Below are 21,505 nucleotides of genomic sequence, written 5' to 3'. Positions count from 1 at the left end.
ACGGGTTTGGGTACACAAATCCGGTCTGCACTGTTTTAGCAGTGTATCTGTACTGTTTAGCAGTATATATAGTATGTTGTGCATATAAATAAGTATTATCTAGTGTCAATATAATGTCAGTAACTAGTTTCCTATTAGTTATCATTGTTCGTAAAACTGTTAAGTGTTAAATGTTTTAAAAAAACGTTCTATATACTGTGGTGTGAATGACTGTTCATTATTGTGTTTTTAGAAAGTGTGTTCTAGTAATAAGGTCTAAAAAATGCCGCTCTTTTCGAAACTAAGACAAATCAAAACTAGGAAAGGTGTACTCGAAGAAGCTGTTCCCATCCCACCGAGGGACACTCCAGGGTACTTTATGTATCATAAGCATGGCCTAGATGCCGTATTATTTCTTGATTTATGGGTGGACTACACCAAAGAATTACCAGAGAGTCAGAGATGGCCCGCAGCGGGGACCTGGGATGCAGATTGCATCATGAGAGTAGAAGAAGAATTATGGAAAAAGAAAGCCAGACAGTCACAGAAAGATGCCATTGAATTATGGCGTAAAGAATCATATAGACGTACAGAAAAAGCACTCAGACAGGAAGATAAGAGTAAGGAGAATTCAAATAAAGTCCGAGAAAATCTGTTAATTGAGGAAGGTACCCGAGTAAAATCAGAACAAGTAGATAGACAAAGAAATGCTCTTATGAATGGTATGTATCCACTTTTGGCCGAAGGGTTACCTAAGGCTACTCCGGAAATACCAAAAGACTTGCCACCTCCATTGTTTCCGATAAAAGCACACCCCAAGGGGCATCCCAGAACTGCAGAAGATGTTTTCCTTTCCCGCTATTTAGATGACGCAGCTCCCGAGTATGCTAATACCGCAACACATAGACCGCTTGCCGATGATACTCATCGCCAAGAGCATTCGTCTGTACCTCCGCAACAACACGCTTCGACACACATTCCGACAAGCACATCTGTTTCTACAGCTTTTCCCGCAACGACGGTTGCTGTCTCACCCTCAACAAATCCTTTCACGTCCAGCACCCCAGACGGTGCTACAGGAGGTACGACAGACATTTTTTCTACGCCACCCCGAGGAAATAAATTTTCCCTTAGAGAACTAGCACACCAACGTACGCCCAAACTAGCCACTCCCGACATGCTTAAGGAACTTCTAGTAGATTGTAGATATGATCCTGTGCCCGGTAAACGGGACGAAATGCTGCTGTCATCATTACGTATTAGTCGAGCTGCAATATATTTAACGAAGTTACCAGGAATGGATACACATTTAGAAAAAATATATCATTTTGTCCAGTCAGGGCGAGGTCCTGAAAGTATTAGCAGAGCCATGGAGTACCAGAAAGCGGAGGTACAGGGACAACTGTTACGTTTCCTCATAAACTGTGTAATAAGAAATCAAGACCGGCCTGGGGTAAATCCGGAAGAAATGCAAACACTTGTCACTTGGGGCCGGAATATATCAGAAGGAAGACATGATAAACAGTTATGTATAGTAGCTATGTACCGAAAGATCCGCAAAGAGGTAGAAAGAATACATGAAGAAAGATTAGAGGTAGACGCCGCTGATCTAAACAGAGAGGAGGAGGAGCAAGAATCAGAGCAAGTAGACACGATAGCTTATGTAGGTAAAGGAAGACCCCATAATAATACCAGAGGTTTTAACGACCCAATACGTCCAATACGTCCAGAATATAATAGACATTTTCCAAACCCTATGCTAAATATAAAAACCCCTGAACACTTATTCCAAGCCGCTGATAAATTACTCCGAGATCGAAGGGGGTACCACGTGCTCGATTCCATGGACGAACAAGAATTAGCCAGGTCAGCAGTACAATGGGCTGACAGTCCCGGCGAATACAATGACGATGTACTTGCACACACGTTTCTGAATCTAGACCCATATGAACAGCGTTTAGCTAGTATATACATGATTCAACACCTCCTTATATTATATAAAAGCCAACACTCTGATCCAGGACCCTTACCTGACATATTGACAGAACTACTCACCAACATATGGAGAGGGTCAGGTACTGATTTGATTAAGGAAATACTAGAATCCCGAAATCAATATTTAAATTTCGTATGCCCAGAACACGTTCCAGTTCCCATTATGGGAAGAAAAATGTATCACATAGATAGACAGAACCCGTTACGCGAAGTGCACCCGATCAGAGGTGCCGGCGATAATTTCACACGTGTGTTTGTGTACACGCCTATAACTAAACTGGAATTATTAGAAATGAAGAAAGTAGTACCCAGTCATGACAAAGATCCAGCAGGTTTCCACCGTGAGATAAAAGACATGTTACTCATGGGAGAGTATACCTACCCCGATATCATGAAAATATTAAAAGTCCTATTACCTGCAGGTGTTTATGAAAAACTCAAAGAAAAAGAATGGGAGGTAGGAGACCAAAAGATAGATTGGACAGCATTAGAAAACGAAGAAAAGGCCCGAGCTGCAGGAGCAGGGCTTGGGGATAAGACTACAGCACTAGCAGGATTACTAATACAGGTACTGCCACGTTTATTAACTACGAAAAAGGAAGACTGGGGTGCAATCTCAGCCTGTAAACAAAAACCAGATGAAGACACTAGTGATTTCTATTCCCGATTCGAAAAATGTTTTAGTATAAATAGTGGTATAAAAGCCAGTAGTGAGTCATATCCACATCTGTTTGTGACAAAATTAGTTGAAAATTCTCTGCTACAAGTCAAGAATAGAGTATTGAAATTCGAAAGTACCTGGCAAGGTAATACCCCATCACAGATGCTACAGATGTTACAATATCATCACAATAGAATTAGAGAAGAACAAGAACACGAACAAAGACGTATGAAAGATACGAAAATGAAAATGCTTGTTGCACAGTCAGTTCCAGCTGATAGTCATCAAAAGGGTGATTCCGCAAGTCCTGCAAAAGGGACATGCAACTATTGTAAACAACCAGGTCATTATATACACGATTGTCCAGTCCTGAAACATAATATAGCCACAGGTAGAACACATGAGAGACCACGTCCACCTAGACAGGATCAGAATCAACAACAGACGCCTCAGCAGGCACAACATAGGTTAGCTCCGCAACAATTAGCTCCACAACAGGCAGCTCCACAACAGATCGTAGCACCACCACAAGCGCAGCCTATTGCTGCAACACAAGCGACAACGCAACAAATGTATCAGTATGCACAAACAGATTATCCCGATTATCAACGATACTCATGAGATAGCCTAGAGAGGGAAGTTGGCTTACCCCTTATAGAGGTTCCTGTAGACCAAGAGGGACCTTATGTACATAGTGAACTATTAGGGGAAGACAGAAAGTTTTTACTTGATACAGGGGCAAGCAGAACAACTATAAGACGCAGTGAAGTTCCAGGGGCACCCCTCTCAGGCTCACAGAATATTTCCCTTGGATTCTCAGGAAAACCTATAATTAATGACGTAACACAACCTCTTGCACTCACCGTAGGTCCATTAACACGTACAACAGATTTGTTGCTTACTAAATCATGTCCAGAAAACTTGTTAGGAATAAAAACATTGAAAGCTCTAGGAGCCATAATATGTTGTTCTCCGGAAGGAGTACGACTATTTTTACGTGACTTTAAAGGTCACTACGTATCCAGAGACATGGATCACCGACTGCAGAATTTACCTACACATTTATGGGCACAAGGCCCCACTGATGTTGGTTGCATGAACATTACACCATATCGAGTTACACTGAAATCAGGAATAGTACTACCACGAATGCGACAATACAAGTTACCACCAGATGCTGTAGTGGCTTTACTGCAAATCATTGACGAGCTCATTACACAAGGAGTGGTTGTCGAAACCGACTCCAATGTATGTAATTCTCCGATAATTCCGATTCTTAAAAGAACGGATCCAAAAGCTCCACCAGTATATCGATTAGTTATTGATCTGCGCGAATTAAATAAATGTATTGTACCACAATACCCTGTGGTCCCAGATATCTCCTCATTACTCACTGCTATTGACTCAGAAGCAACGTTCTTCACTGTAATTGATCTCAAGAATGCTTTCTTTAGTGTCCCAATTGATCCAGAAAGTCAATATTTATTCGGTTTTAGTTTAAATGGACGAAGTTTTAAATTCACACGCGCACCTCAAGGATTTACAGAAAGCCCCAGCATCTATAGCCAAGCACTGAAACGAGAACTTGACAGTATCCACATGCCAGTTAACACTGCCTTGCTTCAATATGTCGATGATCTGCTGATCACCGCCCGAAGCGAACATGAATGTGAAACAGCGTCACTGACGGTTTTGAAATTTCTGGCTGACAAGGGGCACAAGGTGTCCCCTTCTAAGCTGCAATTCTGTGTCCAGCGAGTTGTTTACCTTGGGCACTCGCTGTCCAAGGAGGGAAGGCAGCTTACACCCGATCGTATCCAGTTAATTGCTAACATGCCACCACCCAAGACACAAAAGGAGGTGCGGGCTTTTATAGGCCTCACTTCATACTGTAGGCAGTGGATCCCTCAATATGCATTTCTAGCAAAACCACTCATCCAGTTGACAACACAGGAGGCAGCCACATCGACTGTCCTCCCTTGGACTCCAGAACATACACACGCCTTTGAGAGCTTAAAGAAAGCTTTATGTCAAGCACCTGTCCTAGCAACACCATGTTACAGTAAACAGTTTACACTCTTTGTTACAGAACGCGAAGGTACTGCTTTGTCAGTACTCACTCAGGAACAAGCAGGATCGCACAAACCATGTGCTTATTTCTCTAGTACATTAGATCCAGTAGCTCAGGCACTTCCAGCGTGCCTGAAATCAGTGGCAGCAACAGCTTTAGCAATCAGACAAAGCGATGCCATAGTGTTAGGACACCAACTGACAGTACAAGTACCACATGCAGTAGAGGTTCTCTTGAACCGCACACAAACACAACACTTGACTATAGCGAGACTCACCGGTTACGAATTAACATTGTTTCAGTCACATATAGAAATCAGACGTTGCAATACGTTAAATCCTGCCACACTGTTACCAGTAGGTGGAACAGATCCATTGGCACATGATTGTGTTGAAGTCATTACTATCACGACGAAACCCAGACAAGACTTGACAGACACCCCTTTGACAGATCCAGACTTGACATTGTATGTAGATGGGTCATGTATGAGAACAAGTACAGGAGAGTTAGTGGCCGCTTACGCAGTCACAACAGACACTGAAGTCATTGAAACAAATTGTATTAACACTTTGTCAGCTCAAGCAGCAGAGCTCACCGCTCTGACACAAGCCTGTATTCAAGCCACAAATAAAAAAGTCAACATATACACAGATTCACGTTATGCATTCGGAGTCGTCCATGACTTCGGCGTACTGTGGCGAGAGAGAGGTTATTTAACTTCTCACGGTGCCCACATCCAACACGGACCCCTCATTCAAGCCCTATTAGACGCGATTCATCTACCTACTGCAATATCGATTATGAAATGCAAAGCCCATACAAAAGTTACCGATATCATTTCTCAGGGTAATGACCTAGCTGACAGAACAGCTAAACAGACTGCTCAGAATCAGACTCACACAACTGACATGACAAAGACAATAGTTCAGACACCAACACATTGCATGACAGTTAAGGATCCCACCCTTGATGTAATTGACATACAGACACACGCTACACCAGAAGAAATAAAGAAATGGACTGAATTAGGAGGGATCCAAACAGATCAAGGATGGATGACGAAGGAAAAATCTATATGGTTTCTTCCCGACTCAATGGTCCAAGTCATCATTAACACTATACATAGTCCAGCGCACCTAGGAGAAAAAGCTATGCTAGACAGCATTCAACACATTTGGTTCAACAAACATTTACGAGCCGCAGCTAAACAAAAAGTTCGTACCTGTATGATATGTTGTCAGTTTAATCCATGTAAAAGCATCCCCGTAGAACAGGGTGGATTTCAAACTCCCGATCATGCTTTTGAAGTCCTCCAGATGGATTATATCCAGATGGAACGATGTCGAGGATTCAAATATGTCCTCGTAGTTGTCTGTGCTCTTTCCCGTTGGACAGAAGCATACCCGGTTTCAGATTACACTGCCCCGACTACTGCCAAACAGTTAGTTCGAGAATTCTTCCCACGGTACGGTTTACCACGTGTTGTCTATTCAGATAACGGCCAGCCGTTCTCATCCGAACTAATGAAACACATTTCCCTTCTATTAGGCTATCAATGGAAATTTCACTGTGTCCGACATCCCGAGGCAGCAGGTCTCGTAGAACGCCATAATCAAACTCTGAAAATTAGATTGTCCAAAATATGTAGAGAAAAAGGAGTCGATTGGATAGTAGCCTTACCAGTTGCGCTCTTTTACATGAGAATGGTAGCACATTCTCGAACAGGGCTATCCCCGTATGAGGTGATCTTCGGTAGACCACCAAATATGTGGGGGACGCCTATACCTCGCAAAATCACTGACGTTGACTGTAATATGCTGACAGATTACCTGGCTTCCTTGATGTCTGCACTACAATCTTGTCGTTCACAGGTATCCGCAGCTTTCCCCGACAATACTGAGGTGAAACCCCATGACGTGGTTCCTGGGGACTTGGTGCTGGTCAGGAACTTTGACCGGAAGACCCAACTGGATCCTAGGTGGAAGTCACCGAAGTTAGTTTTACTCACCACAAGGACAGCCGTGAAAATCGAAGGAAGAAAAGGGTGGTTGCACTCGAGTCATATCAAGAAATTTTATGGACTACCACCCAGTATAGAGACTCAACCCTGTATTCCCTCACAGACAGACTCAAAGCTCCCCTTGGTTGAGCAATCGAACTCAGAACTATATAAACTAAAGTTGAGGTCCAGTAAGTCAGACAATTTGATTGTTTAAGTCCTCTCCAAGGTGAATCGGTTGAATTTGTCTCTGACATGTATCCTCTGGACCGGAATAGAGAAAGAAATAATCAAATGCTGCTCAAGAAGCAGGCGTATTGTAAATCATTTCGTAGTCATTGTACAGTAACATTATTAATTTTGTTTTTTCTAAGTCTTTTGATCATCATTGTCAGCATCCTATTGCACATGTATTACCCTATTCCTAAGCATGCTTATAATATAACTGCAGAACATTCTTTTAGTGAATTACCTCCACATGAATTGTCTTATAGATTTGCGCTGCGCAATAACACTTTCATTAGTATGTTACATCATTCCCATCAAACCAGCAATGCCACAAATTGTTGGATATGTGGACAACTCCCTCCCTATCAGAACTATAAGGGAGTTTTGCCCCTCTTTCCCTATCCGTTTACACACAATGGCTCCTGTGGAGCATGGTTTAGTTTGATTAATTCCCTAGATTCAAATTCCGCGGTTTATCAAGACAACTGGGTATGGGGCAACCTGAACTTAGTTTTGCTTAAAGTCTGCTACCCTAACAAGGAGGGACTTCCCAAAAGAACAGGAACTGATCTAGAAAATGAAGTATATGGATTAGGTAATTTTACACTTAACCTTATGATCCTGAACGTTGAATCTGAAGCTACACCAATCTTGCCCGCCATGTCAGTATTCCCAGAAAAAGGGGAATTATGTATCAGAAAGAATGGTTCCATACACATGGGCCATAGTAAATGCACCACTGTAATAAAATTCAGTGATCAAGGCAAGTCTACATTTAGAGCTTCTCGTCATTCCTACTTTATATGTGGCCAGACCGCATATATACGCTTACCTTTAGATTGGGATGGTACCTGTTACATAGCATTCCTTCTACCACCTGTTTTCCTAGCTCCTCCTGATTATCATAGAAATACCCATTTAGTACACAATAGACAGCAGAGAGATCTCCCAATTGTCGATTACACTGAAACAGCATGGGAAAAATACACAGATTTCAATAAAGGTTTCTTTCCCTATATAGGTACAGTCACTAATAGTAAGCTGATACGTAGATTAACCAGAACCCTTGAAGCAGTAGTGAACGAAACTATTTCCGCCTTAGGCAATTTAACAGAAGAGCAGTCTGCTATGCGGATTGTTGTGCTCCAAAATCGTCTTGTCCTTGACGTCATCCTGGCCGATAGGGGCGGAGCTTGTAGGGTCATCGGATCAAGTTGCTGCATTTTCATACCAGAAAATTCGCCGTCAGTATATAAAGCCATAACTGGCCTTCATAAGATTGTAAGCCAGATACACCAGAGTCCAGGCACCTGGACTTGGTCCGGTTGGTTCTGGGGCGTGTTGTCAGCCTGGGGATGGAGAATCCTATCCTTCCTAGGTATTGGCTTTCTCATACTATTCAGTTGCTGCTTATGTCTACAATGTGGGCCAGCGATTTGTGGTCTGTGTGCCACCTCGTGTATCCCACATCCAAGTATTCGTTCGAGATCCCGGAAGAAGAAAGAAGAACAAATGATGCTATATGAACAGATCGATGGATTGATGAAGATCGATATCTCCTAAGGGTCCGAAGGGGACAAGGAGGGAATGAGGAAATATGAATTTTGTGATCAGTTATGTCCCCTATCGTAGACCCCAACGGCTCCATGTGCATGCTATAAGTACATGTATGTTCCCTCCTATTCCAGTTTTGAAGACGCAAATATATGTGTGTCCACCGTCAACATGTCCTCTTTCAGATCCGCCATGAATGGGTCAGATATTCCATTCCTAAGTATGAAAGACCACCGACTTTATATGGTTCACTTTCCACATTTTACAGATTCAGGCGAGTAGGCCCGAATTCTGTCATCAAGCCTTTTCTGCCTTCTGCCTCTGAAAGCTCCAGTCTGAGCCCGCATCTGTGACCATGAACTTTGTCTTACTCCCTGCGCGGCTAACGGAGCCTGATCCAGCCTGTCGCCTGCCAAAAACTGTATTTCACCTTCGAGATTATCTCCTTCGCTCCTCATCCGATGCATTCCTGTCTAGTAGTTTAGGTAAACATTCTTCCAGCTCCCGTGCAAAGGGCCAGGCCTCGCTGCCCTCATGCCAATAATTCATAGCCCCGTTACCATGGAATATTCCTACCCCCTCGCATCTAGTGTAGACACTTAGACGCTTGTACACGCACTAACAGTCAGTATAGTCAGTATAGAATAAGATTCTATCCTAAGAGACCTCTCTTTTTGGATAACACAGTTCTTTAAACATAGGATATTAGATATGATTTGGGATTAGGTTGACATAACCCCAGACTTCTGTCTCCACATGTAGAGCTAAATGTCAAGTCCCCTTCACCCTCTAGTTGCACGTCAATCACACGTCATGCGGCTGCGCGCGCATCTTTGCCAAACATTTCTGCTGACATTGCAGGATTCTTTTATGGATCCACCCACTTATGACATCATGTTTTATGACGTTTCTTAAATTACGCCCTCTATTAGCTACGTATGCACCTTTTATCAGCTGTTACGCCTCTTGCATCTGTTTTACTGTAATGTGTTTTCTATAAAACTGCCTATCTGTCAATAATACAGTGGCGGCTCCTCCATACGGGCGTTTGGGCGCCGCCCCCCTGCTTTCTCGCAGTGCGAGAAGGCAGAAACATAAATGGTAATAACTACCATTTATGTTTCTGCCTTCTCGCACTGCGAGAAAGCAGAAGTGCCTGATCGGGGGTGGGCGGTCCTGCTTGAGGGCAGGGGGGAGTGGCTTGCCCAGTGTTGTGCATAGGGACTGTTTGGCCGGCCCTGGGGCCGATCAAACAGTCCGTATGCACAACACTGGGCAAGCCACTCCCCCCATGCCCTCGAGCAGCACCGCCCACGGCGCCCACTCTACATAGCGAAAATGGTCCCGGCTGGGGCGCTCTCTACTGCGCCTCAGCGTTGTGATTGGCAGAGCGGAGGGAGGGAGGCTGCCTTTCATTCATGACGACATGACGACGAGAGCTTCAGGACGGCGGGAGCGGCAGTTTGGACGCATCCAGAAGCTGCGGTGTTGCAGGACGGAGCGGGAGTTGGAACGCATCCAGAAGATGTTGCAGGACGAGGATGGTAAGTTTTATAATCTTCTTTCATTTACCCACCCGCCTCCACCCCCCGTGACGACCCCCACCCCCATCATGCCGGCCGTTACTGTGAAGTTATGAATGTACAAAACTATTTTAGGCCCTCCTTAGGCCTAAAATAGTTATGTACATTCATTACTATTTTAGACCCTCCGGTGCCGTATCAATGCCAGTCAGGGCTGGCTTTAGGGCGTTGCGATCGGTGCCACCGCACCGGGTGCTGGAATCCTGGGGGCGCCGTGTTTGAAAGTTTATTATGCCTTTAAAGTACCTGCTGCAGCGTTTCTTTCACCCCGCAATTACCAGGCCTCACATAAATGTCAAGATAACTCGTGTGATTAATTATCTTCCTGGAGAGAGAGATCAGCATTTTGTATAGTTGTGGTTTTGACTTAGGTGAAGTTAGTGCAGAGGGTTAATATGCCTGCTGCAGAGAACGTGTACCATGTAGATTACAGATGTAAACAGATCAGCAGGTTACTTGCAATGTATAATTTAAAGTCCTTAGTCCTAATATAGAATAGTGAGGTATTAACTTTCATCCTAGAACTGCATACACGCTGCAAAGTACAGAACATTGATCAATGTTGCAAAAAGGGTTAATTTGGCTAGAAATCGATTCTTATTATTAAAGAAAACTCCCAACTATGCTGTTTCTTTTTCGACTCTGAGTTTGTGCTTCTCCACATCAAGCACTCTTAAACTATGCTGCCTACCAGTATGGATGACATGTGACTCCTACACTTTTAGTCCTTTGGCTTACGTAACATTTCCTACACAGTGATTTACACATGTATGATTGAATGTCTGTGTGTAATATGCGTGTGATGCAAAGTGCTCAGACACCCTGCACTGGTATGAGTGGCGCTATATAACTAATTCAATGCATCTGAGAGAGTGTGGTTATGGAGACTTGGTCACTGTTTTCGCCACCCAATCTTTGGCCCTAATGGAGACCTGAGGGGACATATAGTTCATCTTTCTTTGGCAATAAGGTCAGGCGGCTAACGCCAATGTTCCCTATTCTTTTAAAATAATGCAGTCAGGCTAAATGGATGGCACGGGTGCAAGCAGGACTGAAGCACGATATGGGACAGTTTTAAATGTGTTTAATTATTTCAAGTCTACATATCCTACCTACTTTTATAAATATTCTTGCTTTCTGAAATGTGGTTTAACCTGCATCCTTTGGGCCTTTTTTTTTTGTTCTTCAAAATTTCCTTGGCGTGAGGGTCCTGCAGTTCCCCTTTAGTCAATCAGGCTCGCTATGACACAAAACACATTTAGACCCTTTTTTTACGCCCCACCACTTTCAAATGTCACCAGCCACCACTGCAATAATATATGTTCCTTCCTTCCTGAACTTTCGTGGTGATGGAATAGAAGGCCCACAATTCGAATTGTCTTCCTTTGTACAGGAATAAAGCATTTTAAAACCTCTAATACCACGGATTCTGCCTCTTATATTTACTGAGTTATTCTCGATAGATTTTACCGCATAAAAAATAGTACCGGTAACGAAATATTTACCACACCCTGACTAGGGAAAGTGATTCGAACAGATTTGCATATCTTTTCATAGGAGACTTCTTGACCTATTTTATACTGTGCCAAATCAAGGTAGATTGAGTAATGATCTTGACAGACCTATATTGGAGAACTGCAGTGTGAGAAAGTGGCTCTGTATATACTGTTCCCAAATAGGTACAGGGTGTACAGAGTCCACAGTCCCCAGAGGTTTGGCAGAGGCTAAAGTTAGATATAACCTTACTCTCTAAAGTGGTAGCTTGGTCGAGCAGTAAGGCAGTATCAGAGGACAGTGTAAAGCATTTGTTGCACACACTCAGTCAGCAAATGGTCTCACACACTCAATAACTGAACTCTAGGCCAATGGTTTATCTACAAAAAATATATGCTTGTTTTATTTTAGAACCAACAATAGGTATTAAAATATACTTTCTCAGAATGAGATGCTTTATATAAATACTTTTGCAATATGCAATTGACTTTTGTAGAAAGTTACAAGTGGTTGCAATAGGCAACAAAATTTTAAACACAATAATGCATTGACCTCAATGGAAGTTTCAAGTTATTTGCAACAGATTACTTTTAGGATTACTTTTGGATTTCCAGGACTGGATCCTAGATTCAGTCCTGGGTCAGTACTTGGAATCAAGTGATAAAAGTCGACTTAATTACTGTGATGATTTTTAGACAATATTTTGCTATTTTAAAAGTTGACAGAAAATATTTCATAGAAAACAGTCTAAGATTCCCTATGGCAGAAAATTCAAGTTGCAGGTATAGTATGTTCTCGTTACTTTTGTAATCCAGTACTGGGTGCCTAGACTCAGTACTGGGACCTTTATCCAAAACAGGTAAGTAATTACGTTTTCAGAAATATTACGATTTTTAAAGAATATTTAAAGTTTGCAGAAATTGACACTTAGAAGAAATTTCACAGAAAAACAGTCAATGATTTCCTACGGGAGAAAATTGGGTTACTGGTAAGTACAGTTGTAAGTATTTTTCAGAGTCAGTGCTGGGCACCAAGATCCAGCACTGGGAGCTCACCTAATAGCAGTTGAGTATTTTCGTTTTCGTTACTCGGCTGATTTTTGGTGAATATTTTAAGTTTTGAAAAGTCCACACTTGGAAGAAATTTCAGGAAAAACCAGTCAATGTTACCCTATGGAGAAGATTGAGTTATCGGTTTAAAGGTAAGTACTCGACTGGCAGAGTTAAGGTTCTAGGCATAGACTCAGGCGTCTCCCAGGGTCAGGTAGGTACAGTTGGTTCACCCTCAGCGACACAAGGGCGGCCGGGTGCAGTGAGAGTTAGGCCCAATGTTATCCTATGAGAGGTAGGGGGGCCTTGGTTGGTGGCTGCTGACTAGCAGGCCACGTGGCTGTGGGAGCTAGGCTTCTGGTCACTTATCCAGGGCAAGTGGGGAAGTAGATAGATGTAGAGGTTGCACTGCCAGGGCCACTCGGACGGCTGGGTGCAGGGTGCTTTTGAGCATTCGGGCGCTCAATTGATTTGAATGGGAAATCTCTGGTTTAGAAAAAGACTGCAAGCTCGGGGACGAAGATTCTTCAGGTGCCACCACCACTTCGAGAGGTAAGTTGGGTAGTTGGAGGATAGGTAGGTACCCCGGGATTGGGCACAGGGGGCCGCGGAGCGCCGGGTGCAGGGGTACCTTTTGGTGTCGGGAAATCTTACCCTCTGTTGATCGCGGTTGGGGGGGCACCTGATTCTGAGGCTGCAGGCTTCTTCAGGAGTGTCGAGGGAGGTCCTTGGGTGCCGGACTCGGGATCACAGTCGCCGTGGGGTCGTCCTTGTGGTCTTCGTTCACTCTGGCACAGGCCAGGCTTGGTGGGTGCAGAGTGTGAAGGGTTCGCGGTTCCGGGCTGCTGCCAGGGATTAGAAGTAGATTTGAGTAGAGCCTCTACTCATGGGAGTCCCAGGGGTTTAGAGTCAAAAGGTAGCCAGGTCCTCCAGGGTTTGTGAGGTTGCTGGCCACAAGAGATGCCGGGTTGGAGCAGGAGCAGGTTCGAGAGTCGACAGGCCAGAGGCTCCAACGTTTGGGAGTTGCACAGCCCTCAGTCTTTTCATGTTTCGCTCAAAGAGTGAAGGGCCCTGTAATTTCTCCTTCTCATTCACATATGAAAAGAATGAGGGCTAATCAAAAAATGAATTAGAGCTGGACGTAGAAATGCAGCAGAAGGGCCAGCAAGCGCATTTCTAAGTTGCTCTATGAAGGATGCTTTTGTACTTGACAGATCAGTTTAATCCTACAGGTGCTCTAAAAGGAAGAATGCATTTGAGTCATCCTTGCTGAAAATCACACAGCCATTTATTCTAGGTTGCACTGAGTTTTCAGTCCTCTCCGCCTGCTAGCTTGTTGTTGCAATATGTCTCAATTCTGGAGAATTGTCTGCTATGCTGAAATGCGTGGCCCAGTTCAAATGTTCATCATATTTCCTGGAAAAATATCAAAAGGAAAACAAAGATTTGGTTTTGGGAAAATAATTTATTACACCTTGTAAAAATCAAAACTTTCACATTTGAGTCAAAAAAGAGAGGCTAGGTCTCACTATTTTGCTCAGGCTGTTTTACACGTACTGCTCACAGGTGCTGTCCTGCTACCAATGGGCATGGAAGCTTTGGCCTGCTCTGTTTCCAGCCTGGGTCAGTGCACCTCTTGTTACACAACCAGAAATTCTAGAGCTCCCTCTAGAACACCATATTGTTGCCCAATGCAGCATGGACACCTGAACAACACAGCTGAGTGCAGCCCAGAACCCCTGAGCTCAAGCAATCCACAAGCCTCTGCCTCCCAAGTAACTAGGACAACAGGCACACGCCACCTTGCCCGGTAAACACTGCAGCTGTCCTAATGATGAAATGCATTCCATAAGTAAGGATAATGATAAAGTAAGGTGGAATGAATTGATGGTTTACCAACCATGTTTCAAGAAAATCAATTTCACTATCCTTCAAAGAAAGGAAAAAAATGTCTTATCAAGAAGCAGTGTGAATATGGGAAGGGCCTTTAAAAAAGATGTGGAGTTTCCTAAAGTAAAAAAGAGGGTTGAACTGATTGAAGGGAGAGAGGAAGTAGGGTCGGAAAGATTGTGACGGGGAAGTGAATACAACATAAATACTAGTATTTAGAGAGTGAGAGACAGGTAGAGGGACAGAAGGGAAAGGAGAGTGAGAGTGAGAGAGAAGAGCCAGGTTAGGGCTGAGTTTCTCTTTATCTGCCAGTGACTCCCTGTAGAAGCTTGCCGGCACAATTTAGGCTGTCCTGTAGGCATCCCTTGTTATGCCGAGCCAGACAATATTGAGAAAAATATCATAGGTCATAATGATGGAACTCGTCTGCAACATCGGAAGTTTTAAAGTAGTATGGAGTGGGAGGGCTAGAAGAGTTACCATAAAGAATGAATACACGTCATTCTGTTCTCTAGCCTCAACAGCTGCAAGAGAGGAACTCCTGCTGGCCAAGAAGACCAATGTCAGTTCAGCTTGAACAGGTGAAAGCATGCCTGATTCTGCAAAGGTATGAGATTACACTTTTGCGTCAGAGGTGGTCAGGGGCTATTGCACATTAGGAAACCGTTTATTGAGGTCCAGTTGGATTACTCTATCTTCTACCACCTCAAAATCAGCTGCTCATGCAGTGTTCTATACCGATGAGCTATTTTGGTCCTCCCTGCCCCTTCCAGCTAGTGGGTCCCCTTAAGGAAATATGAATTTTGTGATCAGTTATGTCCCCTATCGTAGACCCCAACGGCTCCATGTGCATGCTATAAGTACATGTATGTTCCCTCCTATTCCAGTTTTGAAGACGCAAATATGTGTGTGTCCACCGTCAACATGTCCTCTTTCAGATCCGCCATGAATGGGTCAGATATTCCATTCCTAAGTATGAAAGGCCACCGACTTTATATGGTTCACTTTCCACATTTTACAGATTCAGGCGAGTAGGCCCGAATTCTGTCATCAAGCCTTTTCTGCCTTCTGCCTCTGAAAGCTCCAGTCTGAGCCCGCATCTGTGACCATGAACTTTGTCTTACTCCCTGCGCGGCTAACGGAGCCTGATCCAGCCTGTCGCCTGCCAAAAACTGTATTTCACCTTCGAGATTATCTCCTTCGCTCCTCATCCGATGCATTCCTGTCTAGTAGTTTAGGTAAACATTCTTCCAGCTCCCGTGCAAAGGGCCAGGCCTCGCTGCCCTCATGCCAATAATTCATAGCCCCGTTACCATGGAATATTCCTACCCCCTCGCATCTAGTGTAGACACTTAGACGCTTGTACACGCACTAACAGTCAGTATAGTCAGTATAGAATAAGATTCTATCCTAAGAGACCTCTCTTTTTGGATAACACAGTTCTTTAAACATAGGATATTAGATATGATTTGGGATTAGGTTGACATAACCCCAGACTTCTGTCTCCACATGTAGAGCTATATGTCAAGTCCCCTTCACCCTCTAGTTGCACGTCAATCACACGTCATGCGGCTGCGCGCGCATCTTTGCCAAACATTTCTGCTGACATTGCAGGATTCTTTTATGGATCCACCCACTTATGACATCATGTTTTATGACGTTTCTTAAATTACGCCCTCTATTAGCTACGTATGCACCTTTTATCAGCTGTTACGCCTCTTGCATCTGTTTTACTGTAATGTGTTTTCTATAAAACTGCCTATCTGTCAATAATATATGTTCCTTCCTTCCTGAACTTTCGTGGTGATGGAATAGAAGGCCCACAATTCGAATTGTCTTCCTTTGTACAGGAATAAAGCATTTTAAAACCTCTAATACCACGGATTCTGCCTCTTATATTTACTGAGTTATTCTCGATAGATTTTACCGCATAAAAAATAGTACCGGTAACGAAATATTTACCACATAAATTGGCGCCCGAACAGGGACACTTTCTCATCTCACGCGCCGGCGGTGCGTTGCAGGCCCGGTCTCCTGCCACAGCTGAACGGACAACAAAAACGCGTATCTGCAGGATTTCCTGTGTCTCCTTCCGGCCAAACGGGGACGACTGAGGCTGCGATCAACACCCAGACGAGGCGGTGAGAAGTGCGAAGTATCCCGACCAGAGCCTAGCTGAGAGAGCAAGATCCGAGGTATACAGAGACCCGCCAGGTTCCAAAGTTCCGAGTCCAGTCGAGTCGAGTCGAGTCCGGTCCAGTTCAAGTTCCGTTCCGAGGCCTTCCGTTCCGAGCTACCCGGTGAGTACCATTACCGGGGAGGCATTTAACGTGCACATAGTCTGTGCCGGTCAAGACGGGTTTGGGTACACAAATCCGGTCTGCACTGTTTTAGCAGTGTATCTGTACTGTTTAGCAGTATATATAGTATGTTGTGCATATAAATAAGTATTATCTAGTGTCAATATAATGTCAGTAACTAGTTTCCTATTAGTTATCATTGTTCGTAAAACTGTTAAGTGTTAAATGTTTTAAAAAAACGTTCTATATACTGTGGTGTGAATGACTGTTCATTATTGTGTTTTTAGAAAGTGTGTTCTAGTAATAAGGTCTAAAAAATGCCGCTCTTTTCGAAACTAAGACAAATCAAAACTAGGAAAGGTGTACTCGAAGAAGCTGTTCCCATCCCACCGAGGGACACTCCAGGGTACTTTATGTATCATAAGCATGGCCTAGATGCCGTATTATTTCTTGATTTATGGGTGGACTACACCAAAGAATTACCAGAGAGTCAGAGATGGCCCGCAGCGGGGACCTGGGATGCAGATTGCATCATGAGAGTAGAAGAAGAATTATGGAAAAAGAAAGCCAGACAGTCACAGAAAGATGCCATTGAATTATGGCGTAAAGAATCATATAGACGTACAGAAAAAGCACTCAGACAGGAAGATAAGAGTAAGGAGAATTCAAATAAAGTCCGAGAAAATCTGTTAATTGAGGAAGGTACCCGAGTAAAATCAGAACAAGTAGATAGACAAAGAAATGCTCTTATGAATGGTATGTATCCACTTTTGGCCGAAGGGTTACCTAAGGCTACTCCGGAAATACCAAAAGACTTGCCACCTCCATTGTTTCCGATAAAAGCACACCCCAAGGGGCATCCCAGAACTGCAGAAGATGTTTTCCTTTCCCGCTATTTAGATGACGCAGCTCCCGAGTATGCTAATACCGCAACACATAGACCGCTTGCCGATGATACTCATCGCCAAGAGCATTCGTCTGTACCTCCGCAACAACACGCTTCGACACACATTCCGACAAGCACATCTGTTTCTACAGCTTTTCCCGCAACGACGGTTGCTGTCTCACCCTCAACAAATCCTTTCACGTCCAGCACCCCAGACGGTGCTACAGGAGGTACGACAGACATTTTTTCTACGCCACCCCGAGGAAATAAATTTTCCCTTAGAGAACTAGCACACCAACGTACGCCCAAACTAGCCACTCCCGACATGCTTAAGGAACTTCTAGTAGATTGTAGATATGATCCTGTGCCCGGTAAACGGGACGAAATGCTGCTGTCATCATTACGTATTAGACGAGCTGCAATATATTTAACGAAGTTACCAGGAATGGATACACATTTAGAAAAAATATATCATTTTGTCCAGTCAGGGCGAGGTCCTGAAAGTATTAGCAGAGCCATGGAGTACCAGAAAGCGGAGGTACAGGGACAACTGTTACGTTTCCTCATAAACTGTGTAATAAGAAATCAAGACCGGCCTGGGGTAAATCCGGAAGAAATGCAAACACTTGTCACTTGGGGCCGGAATATATCAGAAGGAAGACATGATAAACAGTTATGTATAGTAGCTATGTACCGAAAGATCCGCAAAGAGGTAGAAAGAATACATGAAGAAAGATTAGAGGTAGACGCCGCTGATCTAAACAGAGAGGAGGAGGAGCAAGAATCAGAGCAAGTAGACACGATAGCTTATGTAGGTAAAGGAAGACCCCATAATAATACCAGAGGTTTTAACGACCCAATACGTCCAATACGTCCAGAATATAATAGACATTTTCCAAACCCTATGCTAAATATAAAAACCCCTGAACACTTATTCCAAGCCGCTGATAAATTACTCCGAGATCGAAGGGGGTACCACGTGCTCGATTCCATGGACGAACAAGAATTAGCCAGGTCAGCAGTACAATGGGCTGACAGTCCCGGCGAATACAATGACGATGTACTTGCACACACGTTTCTGAATCTAGACCCATATGAACAGCGTTTAGCTAGTATATACATGATTCAACACCTCCTTATATTATATAAAAGCCAACACTCTGATCCAGGACCCTTACCTGACATATTGACAGAACTACTCACCAACATATGGAGAGGGTCAGGTACTGATTTGATTAAGGAAATACTAGAATCCCGAAATCAATATTTAAATTTCGTATGCCCAGAACACGTTCCAGTTCCCATTATGGGAAGAAAAATGTATCACATAGATAGACAGAACCCGTTACGCGAAGTGCACCCGATCAGAGGTGCCGGCGATAATTTCACACGTGTGTTTGTGTACACGCCTATAACTAAACTGGAATTATTAGAAATGAAGAAAGTAGTACCCAGTCATGACAAAGATCCAGCAGGTTTCCACCGTGAGATAAAAGACATGTTACTCATGGGAGAGTATACCTACCCCGATATCATGAAAATATTAAAAGTCCTATTACCTGCAGGTGTTTATGAAAAACTCAAAGAAAAAGAATGGGAGGTAGGAGACCAAAAGATAGATTGGACAGCATTAGAAAACGAAGAAAAGGCCCGAGCTGCAGGAGCAGGGCTTGGGGATAAGACTACAGCACTAGCAGGATTACTAATACAGGTACTGCCACGTTTATTAACTACGAAAAAGGAAGACTGGGGTGCAATCTCAGCCTGTAAACAAAAACCAGATGAAGACACTAGTGATTTCTATTCCCGATTTGAAAAATGTTTTAGTATAAATAGTGGTATAAAAGCCAGTAGTGAGTCATATCCACATCTGTTTGTGACAAAATTAGTTGAAAATTCTCTGCTACAAGTCAAGAATAGAGTATTGAAATTCGAAAGTACCTGGCAAGGTAATACCCCATCACAGATGCTACAGATGTTACAATATCATCACAATAGAATTAGAGAAGAACAAGAACACGAACAAAGACGTATGAAAGATACGAAAATGAAAATGCTTGTTGCACAGTCAGTTCCAGCTGATAGTCATCAAAAGGGTGATTCCGCAAGTCCTGCAAAAGGGACATGCAACTATTGTAAACAACCAGGTCATTATATACACGATTGTCCAGTCCTGAAACATAATATAGCCACAGGTAGAACACATGAGAGACCACGTCCACCTAGACAGGATCAGAATCAACAACAGACGCCTCAGCAGGCACAACATAGGTTAGCTCCGCAACAATTAGCTCCGCAACAGGCAGCTCCACAACAGATCGTAGCACCACCACAAGCGCAGCCTATTGCTGCAACACAAGCGACAACGCAACAAATGTATCAGTATGCACAAACAGATTATCCCGATTATCAACGATACTCATGAGATAGCCTAGAGAGGGAAGTTGGCTTACCCCTTATAGAGGTTCCTGTAGACCAAGAGGGACCTTATGTACATAGTGAACTATTAGGGGAAGACAGAAAGTTTTTACTTGATACAGGGGCAAGCAGAACAACTATAAGACGCAGTGAAGTTCCAGGGGCACCCCTCTCAGGCTCACAGAATATTTCCCTTGGATTCTCAGGAAAACCTATAATTAATGACGTAACACAACCTCTTGCACTCACCGTAGGTCCATTAACACGTACAACAGATTTGTTGCTTACTAAATCATGTCCAGAAAACTTGTTAGGAATAAAAACATTGAAAGCTCTAGGAGCCATAATATGTTGTTCTCCGGAAGGAGTACGACTATTTTTACGTGACTTTAAAGGTCACTACGTATCCAGAGACATGGATCACCGACTGCAGAATTTACCTACACATTTATGGGCACAAGGCCCCACTGATGTTGGTTGCATGAACATTACACCATATCGAGTTACACTGAAATCAGGAATAGTACTACCACGAATGCGACAATACAAGTTACCACCAGATGCTGTAGTGGCTTTACTGCAAATCATTGACGAGCTCATTACACAAGGAGTGGTTGTCGAAACCGACTCCAATGTATGTAATTCTCCGATAATTCCGATTCTTAAAAGAACGGATCCAAAAGCTCCACCAGTATATCGATTAGTTATTGATCTGCGCGAATTAAATAAATGTATTGTACCACAATACCCTGTGGTCCCAGATATCTCCTCATTACTCACTGCTATTGACTCAGAAGCAACGTTCTTCACTGTAATTGATCTCAAGAATGCTTTCTTTAGTGTCCCAATTGATCCAGAAAGTCAATATTTATTCGGTTTTAGTTTAAATGGACGAAGTTTTAAATTCACACGCGCACCTCAAGGATTTACAGAAAGCCCCAGCATCTATAGCCAAGCACTGAAACGAGAACTTGACAGTATCCACATGCCAGTTAACACTGCCTTGCTTCAATATGTCGATGATCTGCTGATCACCGCCCGAAGCGAACATGAATGTGAAACAGCGTCACTGACGGTTTTGAAATTTCTGGCTGACAAGGGGCACAAGGTGTCCCCTTCTAAGCTGCAATTCTGTGTCCAGCGAGTTGTTTACCTTGGGCACTCGCTGTCCAAGGAGGGAAGGCAGCTTACACCCGATCGTATCCAGTTAATTGCTAACATGCCACCACCCAAGACACAAAAGGAGGTGCGGGCTTTTATAGGCCTCACTTCATACTGTAGGCAGTGGATCCCTCAATATGCATTTCTAGCAAAACCACTCATCCAGTTGACAACACAGGAGGCAGCCACATCGACTGTCCTCCCTTGGACTCCAGAACATACACACGCCTTTGAGAG

The 21,505-nt window shown here is 43.6% G+C and overlaps 1 non-coding gene across 1 annotated transcript; it reads right to left on the bottom strand.

Annotated features, from left to right (window-relative positions):
* Window positions 1-14,125: 14,125 nt before the first annotated feature.
* Window positions 14,126-14,425, bottom strand: LOC146854367 (signal recognition particle RNA). Its single transcript, XR_014981738.1, has one exon.
* Between the last annotated feature and the right edge of the window lie 7,080 nt (window positions 14,426-21,505).

This window comes from Triturus cristatus, chromosome 4_1 (genome assembly GCF_964204655.1).
Source record: "Triturus cristatus chromosome 4_1, aTriCri1.1, whole genome shotgun sequence".
In the NCBI taxonomy this organism is placed as follows: Eukaryota; Metazoa; Chordata; class Amphibia; order Caudata; family Salamandridae; genus Triturus; species Triturus cristatus.
This window is presented reverse-complemented; position numbering and strand designations above follow the sequence as displayed.